Source organism: Varanus komodoensis, unplaced genomic scaffold (genome assembly GCF_004798865.1).
Source record: "Varanus komodoensis strain SLA01 unplaced genomic scaffold, ASM479886v1 scaffold29_1, whole genome shotgun sequence".
NCBI lineage: Eukaryota > Metazoa > Chordata > Lepidosauria > Squamata > Varanidae > Varanus > Varanus komodoensis.
In genome coordinates this window covers 8,003,831-8,030,085 of record NW_025335759.1, presented here as the reverse complement: position 1 = coordinate 8,030,085, position 26,255 = coordinate 8,003,831, and the positions used below count along the sequence as shown (strand labels likewise).

At 46.3% G+C, this 26,255-nt stretch overlaps 1 long non-coding RNA gene across 2 annotated transcripts; it reads left to right on the top strand.

Annotated features, from left to right (window-relative positions):
• Positions 1-2,555: 2,555 nt before the first annotated feature.
• On the top strand, positions 2,556-24,911 carry LOC123025983. Of its 2 annotated transcripts, XR_006415230.1 has the most exons (5): positions 2,556-2,822; positions 4,740-4,823; positions 18,728-18,861; positions 22,088-22,194; positions 23,867-24,911. It is a non-coding gene; the product is annotated as an uncharacterized LOC123025983 (long non-coding RNA). The 2 variants fall into 2 exon arrangements; XR_006415229.1 differs by lacking the exon at positions 4,740-4,823 and having other exon boundaries at positions 2,559-2,822.
• The last annotated feature ends 1,344 nt before the right edge of the window (positions 24,912-26,255 follow it).

Genomic DNA, 26,255 nt, shown 5'->3' with positions numbered 1-26,255 from the left:
TATCCATAGCAACAAGCACATCTGAATTATGACAAACGGATCCCTCCCTCCCTCCCTCCCTCGGAGACACACGGTGTACTACTTAAATACAGTCTCCAACATGCTCTCCAATATCTTTTTCTCTTAAACTTTTTTCTTTGCAAATAAACAATAGTGTGCTGATGACTTTCCTTCTTGTCAAAAGGTTCCTTAAACATGGTTTTTCAAGTTCCTGGAAGCACTGGGTTGACCCCAGCTTGAAATAGGAATGGGTGAGAGTTTAATTCATTTCACCTTTTCTTCAGAACTTACTAAATTTACAGAGTTCTCCATAAACTGGATGGAAGGAACTTGAGATGGTGGTGGCGGCAGTGGTTGTGATTTTCATTTTATATGGTGGAGCAAAGCTTCCAGGCAGAAGGCTTTGAATGCTTAGCTCTTAAATGTGGGCAGGATCAATCCCTCTGTATTCAGCCATGTTTGTAGTGCTGAGCTGAGATTGCAAATTCTTTCTTTCTTGACAAGTTCTTTAGCCTATCTGTGCCTGGCAGTGATACTGCAACCTCCTCCATGCTGGGAAAAGCTATGCTTATTCAACTGTCTGTGCAGAGGGCTGAGAATTTTGCTTAGTTCATTTCTGAAAAGAATTTAGTAAAATGTGCTAATGTCTTCATACAGAGAACATGAAGAATTTAAGATTTAAAAAACTGAAAGCAAGAGAATGCTTGGCAAAGCTTTTCTTGTATCCTTATGTTATATTGCTGTAAGCCGTCCTGAGGCTTTTTGCGACAGGATGGCATATAAATATTCTAAATAAATAAATAAATGTTCAAGGAACTGTCCAAGGCAGGCAGCCTTGTCATGGGTGAGACAGAAAATGGCACCTGAACCAAGGCAATGAATTTTGAACCAACCAATTTTTGAGCCATCCTAGCTTGGTTGAGAAAGTCTGTGTGAGCTCCACACACCAGTGGCCAGGAACAAATGCACGAGAGAAGTTATATCACTAAAAATAGGAAATGATTGGCCTAAGATCTGCTTGTGCACTTCTCTAGGCATAAAAGCCAATCTGCAAATAATTACTGTCAGTTACGCAGAAATACAGACTGTCTCGCCCTAGTGTGGTGACCCCCATCTGTGCTTGTTCTGTTGCCCAGCTGTTTATGTCCAGGGTCCATCAGGAAGGGTGCTGAGTGGAGTACCACTTTACGCCCATATCACAGCTGAGCTGCAAACAGTGCACTGGCTGCCGTTAGCTCCCCAGCCTTGTCCATGGTTTTGTTATTGGCATAATCCGGGACCAGCTTTCCTACTTGACTGCCTTGTCTGCCGGTTGACCCCCGAGAACTTTCCTAAGAAGGCTTTATTGGCTACGGCCAACAGAACGTGGCCAAGCAATGGTAGGGTGGCGGCACCTGCCTCTCCAGCTCCATACCACACCATGTCCATGAGCAGACCATTTGTCAAGCTTTAAATGCCTCTTGCGGGCCTATTTGTTTACCCACTTTTCCTGCCTTGTAATGGATTATTGGATTATGGCACTGCTGTGTTTACTTTATTATCATTAATCAATTCATTTGTATTTCACCCCAATAGTCTTGTTGTAATTTTTTATTATAATGTGACCATGTTAGCTGTGTTGACAAATTCTAGGATTAAGGTATAGCAGGAATATAGATCAAGCATTTCAGGGCTTAATCTTATTGCCCGCCCCCTAGGTGCAGGCAAGCCTCCAGCTCGGAGGTGTGAGGACATTCAGCGGCCAGGACGAGGCAGGGCAGTCACACCTGTGCCTTCCTCCATGCAGTTTGTTTTAGATGGCTGGGTTTGCCCACCTAGGTAATCCAGGTGTCCACACAGGCAGACAGTCCCAGGCAGTTTACAAGGTCCTCTTCCTCCTCTCCATTTTATTTTCTCCACAACAAGCTAAGAGTCTGTGACTGGCCTGAAGGCCCCCAGTGGCTGAAAGAGGACTAGAGCAGGGGTCGCCCAGATCCCCAGTCAAATGCTCTAACCATTACCTCACACTGCCTCTCCTGAAATAATAATGGCAGCTTCCATAGCAAACAATAAGAGCAAAATGGCTGCTTGTGGCCCTTCCTTTTCAAAGGATACTTCCGAGGGAGGGTATTCTGCACTTTCTTCTTAACAAATTTTTGTGTGTCATGGAAAAAAAGAGGGGAGGGGACATCCAGAAGGGCTGTATTGGAAGAGAAGGCATCTGCCTCCCTCATAAAATCCTGGGAAAGAGACAAGGCGATCTGGAAGCCCTCAGGGAGAAAGACTGCTCTGCATCTACTTTCTCTCCACCATGCAATGTTTTTTAGCCCTCCTCCACTCTGCTCACTCCGCTTTTTGGAGCCCTTCCTCTTGAACCGGCCAGGGACACGCACACACGTGATTTGGATTTGGAAGGAGCACGAGCCTCCCCACACCTGCCGAGTTCTGATTAGGTCACCCCTTGAGAAGTGAAGCTTCTGGAGGATTGAAAGCCTGCCCTGGTATTAGGTTGTTTACATAGTTTACTCAGTATGTGAACAAGCTGCATCTCAAAAGATTAAAGAAAGGCCCTCTTCAGTTTGGAAAAAAAGATAAAGAGCAGCAAACGGTGGCATCAGTCCTCTTCCTGTCTGATCAAGTTCAAAGTGAGCAGCAGAAACTTTCCAGAGTCTGAGCAACTGGGAGTTCCGTTCTTTCTTCACTGGCTGAGCTGCCTTCTCTCTGGGGAAAACGGGGCTACAGTTGCTGAAAGCATCTTTGAATCAGGATACTGGAGCCTTACCAAATAAGAAAATCCATATAATACCTGTGCTTCTTGCAGTATGATTATGCTGCCGGAGAAGGTGACTATTTGGCTGTATTTAAGTCAGCTTGGGTTGTTCATTCAATTGTCCTTTGACTTACAATACATTGTGTGCTTTTTCTCAGCTCCTTTCCTCTCCTTGCCAAACTGGCTTGCACAGCTCATAGCGCTAATGAGCTGGATTATTTCCACACTTATGTATCACTGAGAAAATTATATATTCCAGGTGTATGGGCTTTATTAGAAGGGTTGGTGCAGGAGGCAGTGGAGAAAAACCTCAAACAGAGCAGCTCTCTGCCTGATGTGAAAGCTGACAGATTTGTTTTGTGGCTTTTGACAAGGAGGCCGGATCCTGCCGCTTGCTCTCCTGCCCACCCGCCCATCCACCTCCGTTCCTCTGCTGTGCCAGCCCACTGCCTGCAGGTGGGATTTCTACCTTACCCTCTTCCCTCCTTCCACTTCTGAGAGCGTACAAAAGGCCAGGGAGCAGTGCAGAGGGACACGTGTGGGCAGCCGGGCGCTCGGGCCCTGGAAGTAGCAAAGGGCAATGCTGGAATGCTTTTATTGAACATTCATGTACTTTAACCTATTTTAACTGTGCCTGTAAGCTGCCTTGTCATATTTTGGTAGAGAGGAGGAATCTGAAATTAAGGAGAATTAAGCATTGCAAATGCAGTTTTAGGAGCAAATGCAAGAGCTACTCAGCATTGGCTTCCTTGAGCACACAAGCAGAGTTTAGCAGAAGCATAAACATGGGAAGAGTATCTTTTACCTGCAACCCAGCTTCCAGTCCCTACCAGTATTTTTGTATATATTTTAATTTGCTTGTTGTCATATAGCACTCTTTGGGGAGTCATGCAATTTTCATATTGAATGGTTGTATAATTTATTGGCATAAAGGTCAACAGTTGGCTTGGGAAATTAAGTACATGTGCATGGTCGACTTGCACAGCATATTTCAAGCGACAATCACATTTGTCGAAGGCGGTTTATCCCAGTGGCTCAGTCCCAGATCTGATGCCCTTTGGGTCGTATGCCCTTTGAAAGCAAAGCTCTCAGAGAATTTTGTGTGTTTAAGGCTGAACACATTGGACAACACTGCAGCACAATGGAGGGAGAGCAATGCTAATGGTTGGCCTGAGCAGCTCTCTGCAGTTTCCGGAGCCACTGCACTGGGGAGGTAAAGCACCATCAGTGCAGGGCAAATAAAGAACAAGCAACAGGAGCTCTTCTGTTCTGTAATGTTTATGATGCTGGAAACTGCTTGCTAAAAGGCTGCTAGCAACACAGGTCAAACTGGGTTGCTGTGCAAATTAAGAACTTGAGGGCTGCTTGGAGGATCAGACCAAAAGCTCACTGCCTCTAGTATTCTGTTCTACAGCCAGCTGGATGCTATTATGTTCCAGTAGGAATAGGCTCTCTCTGGAATCCGAACCCAGGACTATGGTTTATTGTGCTGAACCAAGCCAGGGTTTGTAAACCAACATCAAATCCTGGTTTAAAGCTGGGAGGAGGGGATCAGTGGTACACAAGAGCACAAAGTGTGGGTGTCCACCCAATGCATCACCAAAAAGGGGGCTCATGTATGCATAAAATGTGTGCTAAATTACAGACAAAGGTCCAACTTTTGAAATAATTACTTTTCGATAGAAACACAATGCAGTTTGTCACGGTGAGGAAGGCTTTGGCTAGGTCTTCTGTGTGTCCACCGCTTGCTCAGCCCTCCCAGTGCCAAGTGACATCAAGGGTTACATCAAATCGTCTGTTGCTGTCCCTTCTCATTGCTTAAAACCAGATTTGGACTGAACCACCTTTCAGATAGACCAGGGGTGGGGAATCACAGGCCCAGGGGTCCCAGATTGCCCCCATGACCCCATACGCTTTACCCCACTGAAGCACTTCCATGCGTTACCTTCTCTTAAGAGAGGCAATCTGGTGCTCATTTCTTGAGTTGCAGATTGCATCGCGGCGTTCTGAAAGCACAGATCTAGCTGCACAAGGGCGTTCTGATTTGCATATCAGTTCAAGAAGCATGGATTGGGTAAGCCGGTATAAAAACTCAGACTGAATGAATTCCTTAGCCATTTTCACCTGTTAGCTGAGAAGTTTCCTGGTTTGAACGTCCCCAGGTAAAAGGAGCAGCATCGGCCCTGCTTAAGTATCCCGTCCAAATATTGGCCTGGGCTGTCTGGATGCTTTTTAGCTTGCGAGGTGTGCCAGGGTGAGATGTTTGCACTGCTGTGGCCGTGGCCAAAAGCCATATTTGCAAGGTGTTCTTGCAGCTTGCTATGAATCACAGCCTTGTGAATCTATGTTCCAATCAGGGAACATGGAAAATCGCTTGGCCTGTAATTGCATTTCCTCCTGAGCTGTTGTGTCCCCCAGTAGATTTCAGCATGGTTTCGTGTGTGTGTGTGAGAGAGTGTTTTATTGCCCCTCCACAAGGCTTGCCCTGGTTTACTCTTTGCAATGCCAGGGGCTACACCTGGAATGCAGTACACAGTGAGGCAGAGTCCTGGGGTGGCTTGTTAACTGTGGCAACAAGCCATTCCTGTAGGCTTGCAGGTGGTGGCAAACTATATTGACTGCCCACTCGAATACGCAGAATGGCGGCTGGCACTGGCTGCAACCCCCATGGCATGTTGAGGCCATTGCAGCTGCGAGTGGGGGTGCAAACCAGGCCCATAAGCACGCAGGGAGGCGGAGTGCCTTGCTCTTGGTCCCACCATCCTGGATTGCCCTGTTGCAGCCTAGTCACACAAGTGCGGGAAGGCAGGGCCTTCTGGAAATCCATGGGAGGGGAAATGGTGACATTCTTTGGCTTCCAGGAACTACTTGCAAGAGTTGACCGGTTTGCAAATGTAAGGCAATCTGTGTTCAATTCTGGGCCCCTCGTTGCAAGAGGGGCATAGCAAGGTTGGAGTCAGTGCAGCGAAGGGCCACAGGGATGGTGGCTGGTTTGCAGGGGAAGCCGTATGAGGGGAGACTGAGGGAGCTGGGTCTTTCCAGCCTGGAGAGGAGGAGACTCCGAGGGGACCTGTTAGTGATGTACAGGTAACGTGAGGGGGTGCCACGCGGAGGTGGGACACGACCCATGCATTTTTCCACTGAAGTGGAGGGCAGGACGTGTTCCAATGGAGCAAAGCTCAGGGAACCAAGATTTAGGGTGGATGCCAGGAAGTGCTTCCTGACAGTTAGGACCCTGAGGAATGGGCTTCCACGGGAGGTGGCTGAAGCCCCACTGGTGAGGGTGTTTAAGGATAGGCTGGACATGCACATGGTAGGCATGTCATGAGTGGAGCTGGCTGGAGCCGGGGGTCAGACTAGTTGGCCCAGGAGGCCCCTTCTGACACACTCTGTTTCTATGTTCTATGTTTCTATGATGGCTACCAGTCACAATGCTTAATACTGGCTATGTTAATTTCTTTTAAGTATCAGACATATACCTTTTTAAAAAAAAAAATCCCCTACTCGAATTGGTTGTTTTCCTTCAATTCTTTTGCAATTGTTTTCAGTGCTACCTTTTCCTGTTTTATTCTGTTGTTGTAAACTACCCTGGAGATGCTGAATTGAAGTGCAGAGTAGCCACCTTATCCCAAGAAGAGCGAGAGCCAGCGTGCACATGAATCGGGTCTGGGTAGAGGCTCTGGACCAAAAATTCCAGTCAAGCTTGCAGCTTCCTCTTAGCTACTCTGGGCTCTTTCAGAAAGGAGTTTTATTGTATCACCGACTTGCCTCATTCACAGAATTGTACAAGTGCATCCAGATGTCATGGTCTTCCATTCACAGTTCTTCCATCTTTTCTTGTTATTTTTTCTTATCACAAAAATGGAAAAGAAAAAAAAAAGAAAAAGAAAATTCCATTAAGGAGAGAAAGGTTGAATAGCTCAGTGGAGCCTTTGGCAATGCTAGGAGTGTTCTAACTGAAAGCAGCCGCACTCTTTCGGGGGACCCTCTAGCTGTTTCCCTTCAAGTGTTGGCAGCGTGGCCACGTACGAATCTCCAGATTCAAAGAGGACTGCCATTTGTGTGAGATTTGCATAGGCTAATGTATTGGTATAGGTGCCAATTTAGAAATGATTGCAATTGAAGTAAAAATATAGACTACCTTATAGAGAGAGGGATGGTTTAACTGGGAGTCCTGCACAGAGCCGGAGGCTGGAACTGATGGCCCTCTGGCCCCTTCCAACTCTATGATTCTAAGATAGTGTGGGAGATTGTGACCAGGTGACCTCAGTACTTACTACTATGCAGTCCAGGTGTTACCTGTGGATGGACAATCCATGCTATGGTTCTCAATGGAATCAGACAGAATCGCCCTTCAAAGAGAGGGCGGTCCTTCAGCAGCCTTTCAAATAGAGGACTGCCTTCTGTAAAAGACAAATGGACACCCTAATGCAGTGCTTGTGTTGTTCCTCTCCATCCTCTGAGTTTTGTCAGTAATAACAGAACCTGCCATGGCAATGTCGTGGCTGTTCAAGACCAAGATGACTTTGGTGGATCCAAATTTGTTCCTTCCCTGCTGTTTTAATTAAGTGCGGTTGAATCAGCTAGCGACTCATTGCAGTAACAGTGTTTTATCCACCCTGCTCCCGGCTATCCATTCCAAGCTGCACACTGCAGAAGCGAACCATGCTGTGCAAGATGCAGCAAGTGGCGGAAGGCTTGGGAACAGTCTGAAGGTCAAACTAGACTCGATGCTAAGTGTGTCCTTTGGAAACACAGAAAGGATTGGGGAGGGGTGATTTAATTGCGGGCACGTCTACTGGGGTTGATTTCATCTGGACTCCGCCATGTAGGGAGCTAACCTATTTTAATAAACATGTAAGCCAATTAGCCACAATCTTCATTTGCCCACCTCATTGTCCACGAACAGAGTATGCTAAAACTGATCAAGTCAGAAGACCATATGTGTATTAAATTACAGGGTGCTTGAGGCATTCTGGTCTCGCTTTCAGACAGGTGGTTCCTGTCACTAATAAATCATTGCTCTACCACTAAAAACTAAACCTGGAATTACAGTGCATTTTCTAAGCAATTGGAGAGCTATTGCGTTCTCTGTATATTCATCCCACTAGCTTCTGTCGAAATCAATGGGTGTGGAAGGCCCAGTCCACCTGAGCAGCCCTATGAAGGTACTGTTATCCGTGCATAATTTCTGAGTTATCCCTTCATAAGAAAACAGATTTAGTGCCAAGTGCTCGTTCTTTTAACTATGATTCTCCATTATTGCCCATTAAATGTCAAAAACAAAGTGCTTAAAATGTGTTTTGGATAAAAAATGTAGATTGCAAGTGTTTAATTATGAAAAACACTTTATGGCTAAAATGGTAATTGTAACCGTATTTCCCCCACTTTTTTGAATTAGGATTATAATGCTGCAATGCTGTAATGCTTTTACATGTAAGCAGTACTTTGCTAATCTTAATATTTAAAAATCTGTAGTTAAAAAAGCATTTTAGCCACTATTAGCAGTTAGATTAAAAATGTTAACAGGGCTATAACATACTGTCAACTGCAGAATGTCTGCAGAGCTGTAATAGGTACAATCCTAGGCATGGTAGCTGGAATATACTGGAGGTGTAGGACCTCCGTCTGCCTAGAATTGAACCCTTAGCCGCATCAAAGCTACTCTTCTTTAAAATGAGAGAACTCCTGTACCTTGGGCTGGAATGTTCAAATGTCTGTGAGCATTTACACATTCCATCTCTTCTTCTCAGTAAAAGAAGCCTTCCTGTTGCCGGAAAAGAAGGCAGGGAAGGCACCCTGCTGGATTACAAATGGGTGCAAGGTGGCCACTTGCAAATCACCAAAAAGAGGACACCAGTTTATACAAAATGTGCATGTGCTTTGCAAGTGGCCACCTTATCAATTGCTACATATCAATGTATCAATGGAAGTTTTTTAAAAATAGCAATTTTATTACATCATCTTTACATTATGCATGCCAGGGATCCATAATACAATAGCAAATAAAGCCTAGTGATATGTCCCATCAACCACTGCTTGGAAAGTTAACTGCAAAATACACATTGTTTTACAGTCTCAAATGCTAATTTCCAAGTGTAGGCATTCTGCGTTTCAACATTATTTGTAGCACGTCTTACCCCAAATACTGAAATGTCAAATCTTTAAAGTTCAGATTTTACAGCAAGAGCTGTAAAATGTAGCTCCCACCATCAGTGATGAGAGTATTAAAACTACCAAAAGAGGCACAGGCCACATGCAAATTCTTCTGTTGATTAATTAAAGGATTTTCACCCCGCTCTTAAAGCAAAATGATTCCCAGAGGGGCTTACATATGGTCAGTAAACAGCAGTCCCTGCCTGCGAGCTTATGACTTGAAAGTCGCAACACCAAAAGAAAAAGGAACAAGGAATGAGGAAGGAGGAGTGGAAAATTCAGTCCTTCAAGAAGACCCATGAATGGCCCCGTTTCCCACTCTCACCTCCCTCAGTGGGACTTGGTGGGCTGGAACCCTGGGCAGGAGTGTGGCATTCTGGGCAGCTCCTTTTTGAACTTGGCCTGGACTCCCCCCCCCCCCCATTGCCACTGGCCTGGAAGCCTGGCCCAGGATTGGCAGCGACACCGACTGACACAGGCCGGTATCCGAGTGTGTGCACTACTATTTGTGCACTTCGGGGGCTGCCAGAACCTCTTTCAGGCCGAGACTGGATTCCATTTCAGAGAGCACATGATGGCCACATGCCAGTGGTGGCAAACAGAAAGAGGGACACGGCAGCGGAGGCAGGCTGAAGTACCAGCATGTTGATGCTTGAGTGCCGGTACCTGAGCACTGCATCGTTTTAGAAGGGGGGGGGGACTGCCCAAAAGCTGCCCAAAAGGTGGGTGCCTGGGGCAGCAGGGGAATGACCACTGCCTGCTGGGGAGGCCCAGAGTTGGCCACCGGGTTCTGCACCCCGGTATATTAATCCAGCTTCCCCAACCTGGTGCTCTCCAGATGTGTTGGGCTGTACCTGCCATTGATGGAAATTGTAGCCCAAAGCATCTGGAGAGCACCCGATGGGGGAAGGCCGTTTTATGGACGTGTGCGCACGCCCAGCCGCACACAAGCATAGCTGCTACTTTCTAGATCATGTCCTTGAACAGTTGCATTGGCTTTCAGCGTTCTCAAAGTAATGGGGCAGCATGGCGGGGGGGGGGGGGGGGAGAGACCATTTGATAAATGAAAGCAGGCACAAAATAACAAATTGCCAAGATTACAGTGAAGGACACTGCGGTTTTTCCTCCAAGGGGGCAGGGAGGTGACCTCCAGCAATCCAAGCCCACCGCTTTCTGTGGAGCCCCATTCACCCTTGTGCAGAAGAGATGCTCGCTCACAAAGCCACAAGAGCATCGGCTGCTGCGTGGGGGTAGGATTCCTGCCGGGTGCCACATTCTTCTATGCTGTATGAGAGGTGAACTTTGGTGCTGTGTGCCCACCAGGAACAACCATCTGAATGGCTTCAAAGGGGGACTGGAGAAATTTGTGGAGCAGAACGTTTCCAGGGCTACCACCTCTGATGGCTATATGCCTCCTCCAGTACAGTGGCAAGGTGCCTATGAACCCCAGTTGCTGGGGAATATGGGCAGCGGGGTGCCCTGCTTGTGGGTGGCCTTATGAACAGAACATGCACGGCTCTGATGCAGCAGGGTTTTTCTTGGGTACTTGTTTTATCTGAGTTTAATGGAACCCGCAGTTCTGGGCATGTTTGGATGGTGTGTGCATACAAACAGCTGTGCGACGTGAGACAGTTTTCCAGGCTCCAGACGGCTGGGTAAGCACTAATTGAAGAACTGACAACATGCTGGAAATTCCAGGTGCCAGCCCAGTGGGAACCTGGCACCCAAGGCCTCCACCTCCCCTTCTGCCTTAAGTGGAGGAGAAGGATCAGAAGTGGCCTGAAGGATACTGGGGATATCAGGTGATGACTGGCACCTGCAGTTAATGGCTGGCCCCAGGGACTGGGAGGGGGGCCATGGCCCCATGGTCAGCTGACCTAGGCGGGGAGGGGGAATACACCCCCTGGGCAGCTTTTCATTCTCTTGGGAGGTTCTTTTTCTGCTGTCCTTCCGTGCTGAAGAGTGCTGTGCCATCCTGCGTATCCTGTGCTGTTTGAAGGCAGAGTTACTATGAATAGGCTGGGATAGAAGCTGTTTGTTATTTTAATGTCCAGGTGGGCCTTGGAGTGGAGTTCTAGGTTGGCTGAAACTTGTTCTGTTGCTGCTGTCCAATTCCTCTTTTCCTCTCCCTTCCCCCCTCATCCCTGTTTTTATCCTTTTTAGATTCTGTGTTTTAGTCCCTCCACCCCTATATTTTAACCTTTTAACAGAGTTGTTTGTTTCCCTAAGCTTGGGTTGGTCATGCTGAATCCAGTGGCTGGTCCAGGGTGCTGGGACCATGACCTGTCTGGGCAGGATTTGGCCCAGTTGGCTGGGGGAGTGAAGAATCCCCACCGGCTCTCCATTATATTCTCCATTATTTATCTTGAATCTGAGGAGACCAAAAAGAATATGGATGATTCCAGGTACCTGAATAACTGTAATTGTGGCCGATGATTTCAGACATCTCTCAGCCCCACAGTAGAACAATATATATAATTGCTATTCCTCCAGTTCTACATGGTGCTTTTCTTCTCTGCTAGAATTATCCTGATAATGTATGGGAAATGCAGCTTGAGGAAGCTACAGCAACCTCTCTTCTCATCCTACCCCAATTTGGGTATTAAGAAAGAGCTCTTGCTCTTCTCCAAAGCTGACATCGCTCCGCTTCATTTCTCTTGCACTGCCGGCCATTTCACTCCAGATCTCTTTTGGAAAGGTGTCCTGCATGCATAAACGAAGGCTGCGGCTCAGCTGATACAGCACAGCAGACCCGAGTGCCTGCTTTGCTTTGCTTTGTTTCTCAAATGAAAGGCTGCCTCTGCTGAGGCACCGCCTGGCTTTACTTTAGGACCTGCATAGCAGAAACCAGGCTCTGCTCCTGTCAGAGGGGGCACCTCATAGGATAGGATAGGATAGGATAGGATAGGATATAGAACCAGTATAGTATAGAACCAGGGGCACCTGTGCTGTTTCTTGACCTCCTCTGGAGGGGCCAGGCTAGGACATTTCACAACATGGGTGCAGAAATGCAGGCCTGGGGTCAAATCTGCCCTTCCTGCTGGTGGTGCAGCTAAGGCTGGAATTTGGGGGCAAGGGGAGCGCCTCGCAGCCCAGCACCCCCATGACCAACCAAGGAGCAGCAGGTGCTGCGTGCAGCAAATGTCGTCCCCATTTTATTCCTCCAATCACAGAACGAATTTAAAATGAAGGACTGCAATTCTCTGAGATTTTTTAAAAACCACCGCTGGCAAATGGTGGTGTGTTCTAACATGTGTGGAGTGTAGAAGCAATTTTTAAACACAGAGAGTAAAGGCTGGGGAAAGAAATGTTAGTCCTGTGTGTCTCAACTGCATGTAGCTGGTTGTGTCAAGGGCCCACATGCTTAGACCAAACGAAAAAGAAGGAAACGTCCAGAATTCCCCAGCCTACCGGGCCTTTGCCAGTGGGCCTGCTGCACGTTCTTGCCTTGCTTGTTCCCGACTGCAGCTTGCCATGTTCAGCACCCGCCTCCATCCCCTGATGCCTACACCTCGCAGCCGGAGCCGGTGCGTGCAGCGGGATGGGGTGAGGGAGGGGGCAGAGAGGTCCGTACTGCCCCAGACAACAACAGGGGTGCTGATGCCATTGCTCTCCCCTGTGGGGAACCCCCTGAAATTAACAAGCTAGTAGGGAAGGAAGTTGTGGACTTTGCAGTTGGCTAAAATTCTCTAAACTTCAGGTGGAAGTTTGTTTTTCAGTTCCAAGTTGTTTTTCAGTTCATTTCAGTGGGGAAATAATACATTTCTGTGCATACATTTGAGAAGCAGACATAAAAAGGTATCTTTTTTTTTAAATGCACATTTCAAAGGCCATGTAAAAACACGAATTTGCAAAATTTCTTGACAAAATGCCCCCTGCTCCTGTTTGGAGCTGCGAACAGGACACGTTTGCAAGGCTTGCGAACAAAAGTGCAATTGTACATCCCTAAAAGCCAGTCCCAGGACCCTCCTGGGTGGTAGGTACAGGTGGAACTAGGGCTCACGCTTAGGCCAAAATTGGGACCCCACAGCCCCACCCCTCACCAGTAGTCACCTGAAGAGCGGCAGGTGATACATGTCATGTCATAGTTCTATGCAAGCTTAGCCCTTCTGCTTTGGGATTTCATAACCACTTTTGGTGTTGTTTCCCCACCCACATCCTGGGATGATAAAGAGTGCTTCTGGACAGATGGCTCCGAGTGCCGCCAGTCAAGGGTTTTTTGCAGTCATCGGATCTTTCCTACCTTCACGGATTTAATCTTGGAAAATACAGGAAAAGCTGGGGGGAAACATGGATGGGTTACAAAAGGGAGACCACAGCATCTGGACTGCCCATAAAATCCTGGAAAAGAGGCAGGCAGGACACGACGGCCACAAAAGCCTCATCTGCCAAACAGTTCCACTAGCCCAGGCCTCTTCAACTTCATTCCCACCTCATTCTGTTGCATGCAGAGGCCAGGCCTTAGTCCCCAATAAGCATGGTTAGGGCCAGATGGCAAATATATTTAATACCGAAATCAGGAGCTAAGCTTTGATAAATGAGCTTCTCCCAAATTATTTTTAGCGAATGGAATTTTGTTCACAGCTCATGAGCAGATGTCTTAAATGTATTTCCTTGGCATATTCTGTTCACCCTGGTCACCTAAAACGTGAAAGGAAAATTCCTTCTCTGGATGTGTTGCAGAAATTTGTATTCTGAAAATGTGAGCAATATGTGCTTGTGTGTTCCTCTGTCGGTTAATGTCTGGATAGGGAAAAGGATAATTCCCTCATTTGGCAGGGCAGTGCGCTCCATCAGTTTTATTCTTCTCTGTGGGGAATATATGTATGTGTGTGTGTGTATATATATATCATTACTCAAAGCACCTGTCCTTTTAACCTTAAGCTCCTTTCTTCCACCCACTGCTCCTGACCAGTGCAATTTGGGCTTCATCACAGCAACTTTCCAATACAGTTTACCCTTGTAAATCTCAGGAGCTACCATGCCTTCATCCGCTGCCCAGCCATCCAGTCAGGGCACAAAACATCAGAAGCATTTAAGTTAATCGATATTCTGGCTATTTGAGATCACTGGAGAAAAGAGCTTGACAGTGTCTGTCGGGTGCCTGTAAAACAGTCTGGAAGCTGGATATCCATCTTAATATAATTGGCCAAAGGATACCAGTTGACCCATGTTTTTTCCTTGTAGATAGAATTACATCAAAGGTGACAAATGTGTTTAGAAAAGGCCTTTGTGCTCTTCTCCTCCCACTGCACTTCAAGTCAGGCTCCAGCACGATGCTTTCCTACCACCCAGCAGAGCAAATCATTTGGCTGTTTTGCTTTGTTTTTAAAAATCCTTTGTTTGTACCCTGACACTAAATCCAGGCCTATTAAGTGATCATCTTTTGCTGAAAGTGGCTGAAAGTGCTTTGTTTTGCATAATTCAAAGCCATTCTGGTTACAGGGATATTAATGTAGCTGCTTCAGGTGAGGACAAAGGGATCTATTTTCCTGTGAAAGATTAAGTGTTTCCCATCATGTTTGGGGACACTTGGGGAATTTTCTGCATATTGAATGGGCTTGCTTCCCTTATTAGGTGAAGTTCCCACTTTCTGATGCAAACCTGGTTTTGCATCAGAAGCTGGGCTTGAACTGCAGCCTTTGCCTTCAGAGGTGCTGTTAGGTGACAGCCTACCAGGGTTGGAGCCTGGAATCTCTGAGAGGCCCCTGCCCCATCATCCTGTTGTCCTTGGGCATTTGCTGAAAAAAAGGTGCAGGGGCCCTGATAAACCCTGATCCCACTGGATTAGCTGCCTCTTTGCCTACATGCACTTCATTCACCTCTTTTGATTCTTTCTGCCTGAGGTTTCTCCCCCCACCCGCACAATCAATTGCTCTTCTTTCTCCTGTTCATGCATCCCTTCTTAACAAATGGGAATGTCCTTTGGAGACAGAGCCTTTCCAAGACATTCAAACACATTTTGGAGCCCAAGTAGTTTAGCCAGTGCAGATTAGTGCATTTTTTGGCCTTCCAGGCCTGAACCCTGACCATTTTGGTACCTTTCCACCTGGTCCCATTCTCAGGAGCTGTGGCAACCTGGTTCTGGGCAACCTAGAGAGAGATGCGGAGCCTTTCAGCTGGAAGACCACATCCCATTTCAGAGCAGTTTTGGGGTGGGAGGGGCATTGCAGGCATCCCACCAGTGGGTGGCCTTGAAGGCAAAGGGGGTGGGGCCAAAAGCACCTGTGTATTTAGCATAATGCTTTAACCTTAAGAGGAACACTACAAGCTTTTAGAAGCAGTGGGGGCAGAAAGATCAGGAAGCCACCAAACTCCTGGAGATCGGAAGGAAGGAGGCATAACAATATGGGAAAGCCCAAAAGCCCCGATTGGGACTTTAGGTTCAAAACTCTGAGCTAGAGGATGTTAGTGGCAACATGGGCCATGTGTGGGCACCAGAAACTGGTTGAACGAGAACGCTGCAGGGACGTTGGCCAGCCAGCCTCTCCGTTCCAGCAAGCCAAGTCATTAAAACCCCCCAAATGTTTTCAGGTCAGGCTTGCTTGCTCCACTGCACAGCTGGGGCTCTGCTCCTGGTGCCAGGCCTCCTCTCTCTCCATCTTCGCTTCTGCCTTGCTCTGCCTTCTTCCATTTTCCAGGAACAGGATACGAGAGAGATGCTGTGACAAATCCCTGGAGCCACAGAGATTGCTCGCTTCTGTCATTGTCCTTGAGCTCACCTTAGAAAAGAAAAAGGGGGGGAAAACACCGAGAATTGCATGCCGGCTTGTTTGACCCGTGTTTCTTTCCAGCAGTCTAGCACAGGGTTGTTGTGTGTGTGCTCAAAATTGTGGAAGTAAAAAACACCAGCGAGTCAAAAGCTAATGATGGAGCCTGTGTGTGTGCATGCATGTGCACATGCATTCAAAGGCCAGGATTTGGCACACGCACCTGAGGAAGAGCTTCTTTCCACACACACACAGGCACTTTAACGGTCTTCACTGGAAAGCTTTGAGAATATGAATGGCTAAAACTGCACCTCTCCGTGTGTTTAGACAAAAAAGGCTCTCCAGCATCCAGCATGGCTGGCTGGAGCATGCTGGGACTTGTAGGATTTTTGTGCCCTTCAGCTCTGTGCTGATGTGTGAGTTGTCAAGCTGCAATGAATTGTTGTTGTTGTGGGATATTATTTTTATTGTTTTGCATTCTGCTACTTTTAATAATAGTGCTGTTATGTGTTTTTACCTGTTGTTTTGGAGTGCTAGACTGGGACTCAGGAAATCTGGGTTTTAGTCTCCCACAACTGTAAGGACTCTGACCTCCCCACTATGTCAGAACGAAAGGGAGCCTGAAATGCAGGATGGTTCTTTCTCATGGTTTCGCTCGAGAAATGATTGCTCTGCCTTTGCTAGGGCAGAAAACCACCTAGAGATCTATGCTGACCTACTCGTGGTCCAGCCCAGCCAGAGTGGCTACTTCTGAGTTACCAGAAAGAGGTTTCCAGCACTCATCACATTTGCACATCTTTATTTATATGTCTGGGACTGCAGGTGGCGCAGTGGTTTAAACCGCTGTGCTGCTGGGCTGGTTGATCGAAAGGTCGCCGGTTCGAATCTGCACAACGGAGTGAGTTCCCGTTGCTCCGTCCCAGCTCCTGCCAACCTTGCAGTTCGAAAGCATGCAAATGCAGGTAGATAAAAAGGTACCACTTTGGTGGGCAGGTATCAGCGTTCCGTGCACTTCGGTGTTTAGTCATGCCGGCCCCATGACCACGGAGACTGTCTGCGGACAAACGCCGGCTCCCTCGGCCAGGAAACAGAGATGAGCACCGCCCCCTAGAGTCAGGCATGACTGGACTTAATGTCAAGGGGAAACCTTTACCTTTTATTTATATGTCTAGATGCAAATTTAGAAATAACTATTACAATTTACCATATTACAAAAGATTGTTCCCACTTGGGTTGGCTACGTGCCCACCCAACGTTTAGCCTGCTCTTTGGGGACGAACTTTGGATAAGCCACAGTTATAAAGGTTCCCAATCTTTAATCTAGAATTGGAGAAGGCAGCCCTGGAAACAGAAGATGGACTTGTGGCAAGCCCTGGAACAGAGGACAGTCCTCTGCAGAACGGACACATGGCCACTCAAGGAAGGGATGCCAGAAGTTCAGGGGAAAGTCTCTCGGGATTGCAGAAGTGAGCTCTAGCGTGGCAGAGCTGGAGGGAGGGGCACCCTTGACCAGGTCAGCAGAAAAGCAACAGCACCCTCTGCCCTCCAAGGCACGGTAAAAACCCACCTGCTCCAGGGGCCTGCTTTCCTCTTCCCTCTCCTTTCCTCTTTCCTTTTGTGTCATGTCCTTTAGATTGTCTGCCTGAGGGCAGTGACTGCCTTCTCTTTGAAAACTGCAGCACAAGAAACATTTAGGCGCCTTATAGGATCTTCATCCTCAGTTTCCCTGGGGGGTTCTGGCAAGACCCAGTGAGGATAGGATTTGCCAGTCTTCAGCTGGCAGTCCACATTCCAGCTTGAGGTGGACTGCAACACGCAGCAATGCCACACACCATTTTCATTATAAAAAGGGAGAAACATTGAACATCCAGTTCTGTACAAATCTTTTCTCGGCCTGCTCTCTTTCATGCTGCTTCTCATTTGCATGCTTTATCTCCCCTGGCTCCTTATGCAGAAAACTCTCTCCCCCACGTGCTTGTCAGACCTCCTCTTTGTCTTTAGCAACATGTTATTAAAACTCACCTCTTTGTTAGTTTTCCAAAGGCCGGTTCACGTAATATATGCAGGTTCCGCCTCTATATTAGAACTTCTCCCATTTGCTTTTGAAGCCATCCAAGCCAGCAGGTCTTCCTTCTCGTTTATTATCCTCATAACGACCCTGTGAGGTTGGCTACAAGAATACACAAGTGTGCAGCAGAGAGAAAGTAAATGGCTCAGGGTCACCTGGCAATCATTCATTCATTGTAATTAGCAGTAGTTTAATGAGATTTATGTAACATTTATATTAAAGTGATGTACAAAGGACAAGATTGCCGTACTAGAAAAGTCTGTTGGGAATATTATGTATTTTGTAAGTGCCGAAAGCCCAGAAGGGTCTAGGTTGGGGTGGTGGGAGCCCCAGAGTGTGGGCAGCGTGACACTATGTCCCTATTCTGAACTGCCATGGACTGAACCCCTGAAATCTTGGTACCCCCAGGAGGATACCTGCAGGTGAGTGCAACAACAGGCCAGAGGGGATCAGGAGATCTCTTAAGTATTCTTCAACTTTGCAGCTCAGGGAAGGGTCGGACCTGGTGCTTCTCAGCAAACTGTGCTTCAGAATTCTCATGCACAGGGAAGTCACGGATCTGGCTGTCCCTCCTTTGCAGTACATGGATGATGACACATAAGGGCTGTTGGGAAATGATTACTGAGGAATTGTGCATGGAAGCTTTGAACAAATTTAGAGCATGGCACATTTCATGAAAGAGTTCCATTAGAAAGCAAGCCGCAGAAGAGCGCTAGGTCACCCCCGTTTGCTCTCCGAACTTTCTTTTGGATGCACACTTGTGCAAGGGCTGTGAATTTAGTTCATGCATGTAAAAGGTACGAGTAAGCAGCACGGATGTCCAGACACGGTTTCTCCTGCCTGCAGGTGCTTGGTTTTGTGTCTTTCATGGCTGGCTCCCTGCTGCCTGTTTTATTTTGTTTTTAATCTTGAGCTGTTTTATTCTGCTTGTTTTATTGTTCTATTTCATGTGTTTATCTGCCCACTGCCCAGACAACTTTGGTTATGTGGCATTTTTTTAAATGTAATGAACAGGCAATCCATTCTTCTACCTTCATATCACAGGTGTGTCTGTAGTTGCAATTCTGCCCTGCAGCAGTGGCTGAATTGAGAGCAGTCAAGTGGAGATTCAGCAAAGCTACCCAGTTCTGAACTGCCAGAAAAGAGGAAAGCTATCACCAAAAAGGAGGACAAAGCAGGTGATTTTTTTAAATGCCTATGACAGTCCTACAAGTATGTATGTGAATTCTGAAATTGTCTTTGTTGAAGTTATATTCTGTCTTTTTTCACCTTGCAATGCAGCTTACATGGTTCTCCTCCTCTGTTCTTCATCTTATCCCCACAACAACCCTGTGAGGTCAGTGAACCTGGGAGTCAGAGACTGGCCCAAAGTCACCCAGTGAACTTCATGGCTGAATGGATCTTGAACCTGGATGTCCCCAGTGCTAGAAAGAAAGCACATCTCTAGTCTTTACGCTAGAAATGGACAGGACAGCCCTTCTAACAGAGGACTCTTCTGTGCCATACAAAATATGCTTTGCAGGCACTTTGGCACTGAGCTTTGACAAAGGGGAGGACTACCTTGAAACTGGCCGGATGACTAAGGGGGTTCCTCAGCAGCAGTAGGACAGAGTGAGTCCTGTAACAGAGCCCTGTAAATGCTTCTGGGTGAGTTTTGCTCAGCAAACAAGTCTGAGTGATAAGAGGACAAGGCCCTTGTTTTCTGGGACCAGTGGCCCCGACCCTGATGTGACCCGATGGCTGTATAGCTTTTCCCCCCTGCAGCAGAGATCTGTAAACCGAGCTTTCCAGCCTTCCCAGTCACATCTGATATAGCTTCCAAGAATTTTCCCAGTGCTCTTTATTTCCAAACTGTACAAGAGAAACTGCCTCATTGGCTGCCTGGATGTAACTTCCCCAGATGCCTCTTGCTTCTTCACCAGTTTCGCCTTGTTCTTGTTTTTCTGCACAGATTCTGGGACAAAAGGAAGAGTGGAAAAGTTGAAATGTTTAGACCTTTGTCATATTTAAGTCTTTATCTTGTTGCCAAAAAGAATCAGAGAATAGCAGAGTTGGAAGGGCCTGAAGGCCATCAGGTCCAACCCCCTGCTCAGGGCAGGACACCAAGTTAAAACATCCCCCTCAGATGGCTGTCCAGAAAATCCAGGACAGCAGCAGTGACACCCTCTCTCTAGTTTCTGCAGAATTCTGATTTTAGGCAAATGGCATAGACTTTTTATTTTAACTATGAATCTGACTGTTTTTTGCTGATTAAACTGATGAATCTTCCATAAGGGGCAAAGCTTGCTGGCTTGAGGAATAAATACTGTATAAATACCTATCTCTACTCTTAGGAGGAAAATACAGTTTAAATTCTAAGGAAGGCCTTTGCACTATATCCCTAAATTTAAGTTTGAATACAGGCTGTTGAGAGTCTTCTGAGCAACATGAGTAGAGTTTGAAAGAAAGTTGAAGTTAGCACAAAATGCCAACTCACTTAAATGTCTGTTCAAAATGCATTTTTTCTGTTCACTTGGGATTTGTTTGTAACTTTGAGGGACTGTTAAAAGCTTGTTGTTGGTTTTTGATTCTTTTTTTAAAGAAGCTGTGTGCACATTTATCCAAAGTAATTTTATTTTGCTCCTCAGTCAAAAAGGCTTCCACAGTGGCTTGTATACAATAAGACAGATGCTGCCCACAGGCTTACAATCTGAACAAAGCACAACATGAGAGGGAAAGTGAACAGGGAGGGAAAAGGAATAAAACAGGGGCTGGTGGAATTACCCTATATCCCATCCCATCCCATCCCAATCATCTCCTGGTGCAGCTGCCTGTAGGAATGGTCATTGCTGGGGACGCTTGAAAAAGGACCCTGATGGCAGCTACTGCAAATAAAGATAAATAAGTGGCATGTGGCACCAGACTATTCCTTTTTGTCCTTGCTCTTCTGTCCCGTTTGTGGGGTTCGTGCACGCTCCAGATTGGCAGCTGTACAGACAGAATACTGGGCTACATTGGCCTTTGATCTGATCCAGCAAGCTCTTATGTTCTGGAAGAGACAAGTGTCCCATTCTGTGGTTTCTTGGGACTTGCAGGGGAAGCTGGTAGAATCTGATGGCAGTTTGATCAAGGCAGAGAGAAAACAGGGCCTTAGATAGCAGCATTCAAGTCCAGCTGGCTGGAATTCTCTTCTTCCAGAACGGTCAGCGGATGATTTCTCAGCAGGGAGCTGAAGTTAAACTGAAACCTTGGGTAAGCTGATAAGACCTGTGCTGTGGCCACCTCTATCCCTCTTAAAGCTGAAAGGTGCAGCCCTGCAGCTGGATGGGTGACCACATGTGGAAGCACAGCAGAGTGTGGATCTGATGGCCTTATAGGACTCTTCCAGCTCTTGTTCTGTTCTAATTGGACTGTTAAAGGGCCTGTGTATGACTTGGTAGCCTGATGCTTCTGCAAGGCTGAGGGGATGACAATTCTACCAAGCCAGGGGTGGTGTCAGGGCTGCGTCCACAAGCCCAGAGGGTGCTGAATGAGGCCCTAGTTCTCTCATCTCCCAGGAAGTGGCCTGTACATCCTACTCACTGAAATCTTCTGCTGCATGCTGGAAGGTGTGGCGGCTGTGGTTCATGAGAGATGGGAATTTAGATCTCTGATATCCATTGTCCAGCCTAGTTTGACCTTGAGTAAGTCTAGCTGAAGATTGGAACATACCAAATGAAGCTTAAGGATGTTGTGACTGACTAGAAAAGGAAAAGCCCTCGGTCCTCAGTCTTCCTGGCTGTGCAAACACAGCTTCAGCAGCACGCACCATGGGAGTAAAAGGGAGGGCCTGAAATTGACTCTGCACCATTCATTTTGCATCCTGCCTGAAAGCTGGGTCTTTTGACACTGCACCAAGACTGGATCGTAGTTCACTGCCATGCTTTGGGCCACAAGCTGTCAAGTTTTGGCCTCCCTTCCTCATCTGTGAAATGGGAAGAGGTATGCCTTTCTTCAGAGGGCTGTTGTAACAACAGTATCAAATATTACAAAACATTGTGCCAGTGTAAAGCCTTTTTAAGAACTATAAGCAACCACAATTGTGTTTCTTGCATTTACTCCTGGAGAGTTAAAAATCTATATAGTTTCAGTCTTACTGCTTCAACCTGGATCAGTTCTTCTAATGCAGAATCAGGAGCCCTTTTCATATTAATTAGACAACTCCTTGCTGGTTAAGCGCCATTGATCAATTGATAAGTTCTGAGAGCATTTGCTAAAGTAGTGTCTTTCAGTCTGTATGTCAAGAAACCCTGGGGTTCCTTGGAAACATATCAGGGATTCCTCGATTAGAAATGCAGTATAGTAAAGGTGAACAACCTTCCCTGCATAAACGTAGTGAAGATGCTGACTTTGTCCTCTCCGTTCTTGACTTTGGCCTCTCAACAGGTTCACGCTGCACGAATTGAATTTGTGCCTCTAAACACTTCCCAGGATCCACCGAACATGCAAAGGTTATTTGATGGATGGACAAGAGTTTCTTGGCGGACTTGCAGGTATGGAAAAGGTTCTTGCATCCAGAGATTTTGAGAACCACATGCAGTGGATGGTCCAAGTCATCCCGGAGTAGAGGCCCAGTGACCCTTGTCTCCTCCTCCGGAAGCACCTAAAAATCCTTCAGATCCCTCAGCTGTACACAAAGGGCTGCTTCCCCCACAGTTTGATCCTTTCCCCACAAGTTTGTTTGCTGGCCTTGAACCCATTTGGCAAACCAGGTTTCCAAAGCGTCAAGCATCTGCCTTTCTGAGGGTTGGATTTCTTGGGGCTGAAGTGTAATGTTATGTTAAAGAGAGTGTGTGTGCGTGTGTGCACGCGTGTGTGATGGTGTGGTAACAATTCCATGCACTGAGCAACTTAAGGCACACTCCCATCTATGTTTAGACAGAAAAGGCCTACAACTCCCAGTATTCCCCACCCAACTTGCTGAGGCATGCTGGGAGTCTTTTGCTTTTCTCTGTCTAGACATGTATTGGATTGCACCATTAGATAACCCATCCTGGCAGGACTACAACATGCATTTAGTTCCATCAGTTTTACCTTAAAATCTTGCTGCGGCATCCAGAATTACAGGCTTCAATATTTTCAGCATCATCACTCATTACCTCTAGGTGCCAGATTCTCACCTCACAAAGATTTGAACTCCTCTTGTAGAGAAGATGGACATGTTTTCTGGAACAACAAAATCATCCAGGTCTCCTGTTACAAGATGAGCAGGATGAAGTACAAATAAACTTAATTACTCTGCCAATGTACTTTGCCTCCAGTTCTGCCATTGCACTGCTTTTTCCTGTACCAGTAGATATTAAATTTTGTTTTTCCTGTGGCCATAACAAAGTATTTTCTTTAAAAAGATTTCTTTCACTCGTACCAAAAAATTAACCACAATACAGCAAAGTTTGTGATTGCATCTTGGTCTTCTCACTCTTTGTTTTCCAGTTTATCAGTTTCACATAGATTCTACTTTGACTTGACTCTGGCAATAGAGCGGGAGATGCCATTTTCCATAGCATTATTCTCCGTGCTGAGGGTGCAATCCAATGCCTGCTTAGATAGAGCTAAAAGACCTTTAACTCCCAGCGTGACCCATCCATGTCATGCCAGGACATGCTGTGAGTTGTCAGCCTTTTTTGTCTAAATGCAGATAGTACTGTGCCTGGGTATTCTAAGTGTAATTCTGCACTTACCTCAAGACTAGTAAAAATAAAAATATATAAAAATATATAAAATAATACCTTAATTTTACCATCATTTAGGAATCTTCATTTGTGACATTGCTTCTGTTGCATGCCTTATCCTTCATTTCCCAAACAGACAATAAACTCTGTCTTCTATTTATGGACAAACTTCTGTTTGCTTTTCAGATAATGTCTAGGTCAGGGATAGGCAGTCTGGTGCCCAGTGGATGCTTTGGGACTCCCATACTTTCCGATCATTGGTCATGCTGACTGGGGCCAATGGAAGTGGTAGTCCAAAACATTTGGCCTATCCCTGTAATCTGAGATGTAGTATCTGATTATTTATAGCATGAGAGAAAGGTATTTTGCTTCAACTATAACTGTAGCTCATACCCAGATGCTGTTGGAGCACAACTACCATCATCCTTGACTATTGGCCATGCTGGCTGGGTAATTATTAGGCAACAATTCTTATGGCTCTTCTTCATTCTAGGCTTGGATAGAAGGCCCATTCAAACAGAAGACACCTTCAACAAGATGATGGTCCTTGGCAGCTTTTCAAACAGAGAACTGTCTTTTGTAAAGAAGGGCACTTAGCCATCTCTCTTATTTAAAATAGAGGCTTAGCTGCAACATACAGAGACTGATCACAAGACATCTTGGTTCCCAGGCAGCAAGTGCAAAAGGTATCCCAAAGCTGTAGGAGTATGGGGAGACACAGATTATTAATCTAAAAAAAATTGGCAGTATACTGTTCCTTGATGGAACCGTTCCCCTCACCTCACACAGATATTTATCACCTATTTGGGGGACTGCATCATGGCAAATGGTAGAAACAACCCTGGGAGTTGGTCTGGGGGCATTTTCTGTTTGATGGTCTTCTGTCTGGGTTCACCATCGGCCCTGGCTTTGTGTGATGAGTGTAGTTGTTAGTTGTATAATACAGGTTTGTCTCAGTTGTGCGTGATGGTCTTAGTTGTACATTTAAATAATACTCTTAGGTCTGCACATAAAAACGGGCTGCAGACCTGTATCCACTTTTCTGGGAATCAGCCTCAGTTAAGTCAGCGAGACTTACTTCAGAGCGGACCTTGGGGGGATTGTGTTGTGAGGGTTCAGAATGGATATGAACAGCTCGCTTTGTGTCTGTTCAACAGAAAAGCATCTGGACAAGAAATTTTCTCTCTACTTAATGGCCTCATGGGAGATTGTGATGTTCAAATGCTCCCCGAAGTTCTTGGCCTAGAAGATATTCTCTCTCTCAGGACTAGGGAGAGATGATGCGGTGTTGGACAGGGCAATGTGGTTGTATCTTTAAATAGCTGTATATTTGAAGGAATTTCAGTAGCTTGAAAACAGAATACGTGGATGTGCCAAGCAGCATCTGCCTACATCTCCTCTGTTAGACGGTACATTTATTTGGCTAAGATAGGGAACATCATATAGTTCTATGGCTGAAAGCTTTTCCTAATGAAAAGCAGGTAGCTTGGAACATGTGAAGCATTTAGTTCCCTAATAAACCATCCATGGCACCAACAGCCTTTTCCTTCTTTTCCTGTTGCACCTGTCCCCAGCTTGAGACTCCCAGTATGTGTTGAACCAAAACTGCCACCACCCACCAGGCAGGGTGATGGGAGTTGTAGTCCAATATTTCTGGAGGGTGCCAGATGGAGGAAGACTGTTGTATAATTGAATTATACTCTGCCTTAGTGCTGTGGGAATGTTAATCTTGCAGTATGTGTATCTGTGTGCCAGTACATATGATTAGATTGCTTAATGTGTATTAGGAGGAAAAGGAACAAGAAGGCTGGGCACAATTTTGGGTAGTGGTTAAAAGCAGTGCTTTTTTTGTAAAAAAAAAAAAAAAAAGGTGCCGGAACTCACGTCTTGGGGTCACACTTTTACACTAAAAAAGATTTTCAATTCACCAACTTTTTTTTGAAATAAGGAACTTATTTACCTTTTGCACATAGCCAGTCACTCTACGCACACATAAACATAATGGTCGCCGCCGGCAGTAAGCACTCAGCACGTGACCACACGACCGATCCCAAGCCGAGCAGCGTCCCAAGCCAAGCAGTGCCCTCACAATCAGTGCCGACACACAAGCAGCCCGCAGGCACTATGTTAATGATTTTTGCCGCCAACCTGCTATGCCCAACAGGGTGATTCACAATCACTTGGAAAAATCCGTCAAAAAAAGGTGCCGGAACGCCATTCCGGTGCGTTCTATGACAAAAAAAGCCCTGGTTAAAAGTGTTGGAGTGAGACCTGGGAGATGTGGGTTGTAGTCCCACTCAGCCATGGGTGACTCAGGGCCAGTCACAGGCTCTCAGCCCAGCCTATCTCACCGGGTTGTGGCAAAGATAAAATGGAGCAATATAAACTACCTTGTATTTGTCACAAGAAGAAAAAAGGTGGCATACAAATGCAATGTAATAATAATAAACATGTTTCAGAGGAGTAGCAGTGTTAGCTTGTTAGAGCTGAAACAATGAAGAGTTTTAAAGCATTGTAAGGACTAGCACATTTATTACAGCGTTAGGTATTTTTGCACTAGAAGTGAACCCTAGTACGCACAATTTTGTTGGTTAAGGTACCACAGAACTGTTTAGTTTAGACATATTGCTGTTATAGAAGGTATGAACACACTGATACGAGTTATTCAAATAGACACGTGTCAGTGCCTTTCAGAAGACCGCTACCAACTTGGATCCCGCAGTGCTCTATCACCGTAAGACCTCCCTGTTCTTTCTCTTCAACGAGCCGAAGCACCTCCAGCCAATCAGAACCAAAGGGCTTCACAACCAATAGCGTTCCATGGAGCTTCTGTGCCTGCCTCTGTGGTAAACAAAATATGGGTGGGGGCAGGTGTCTGAGCG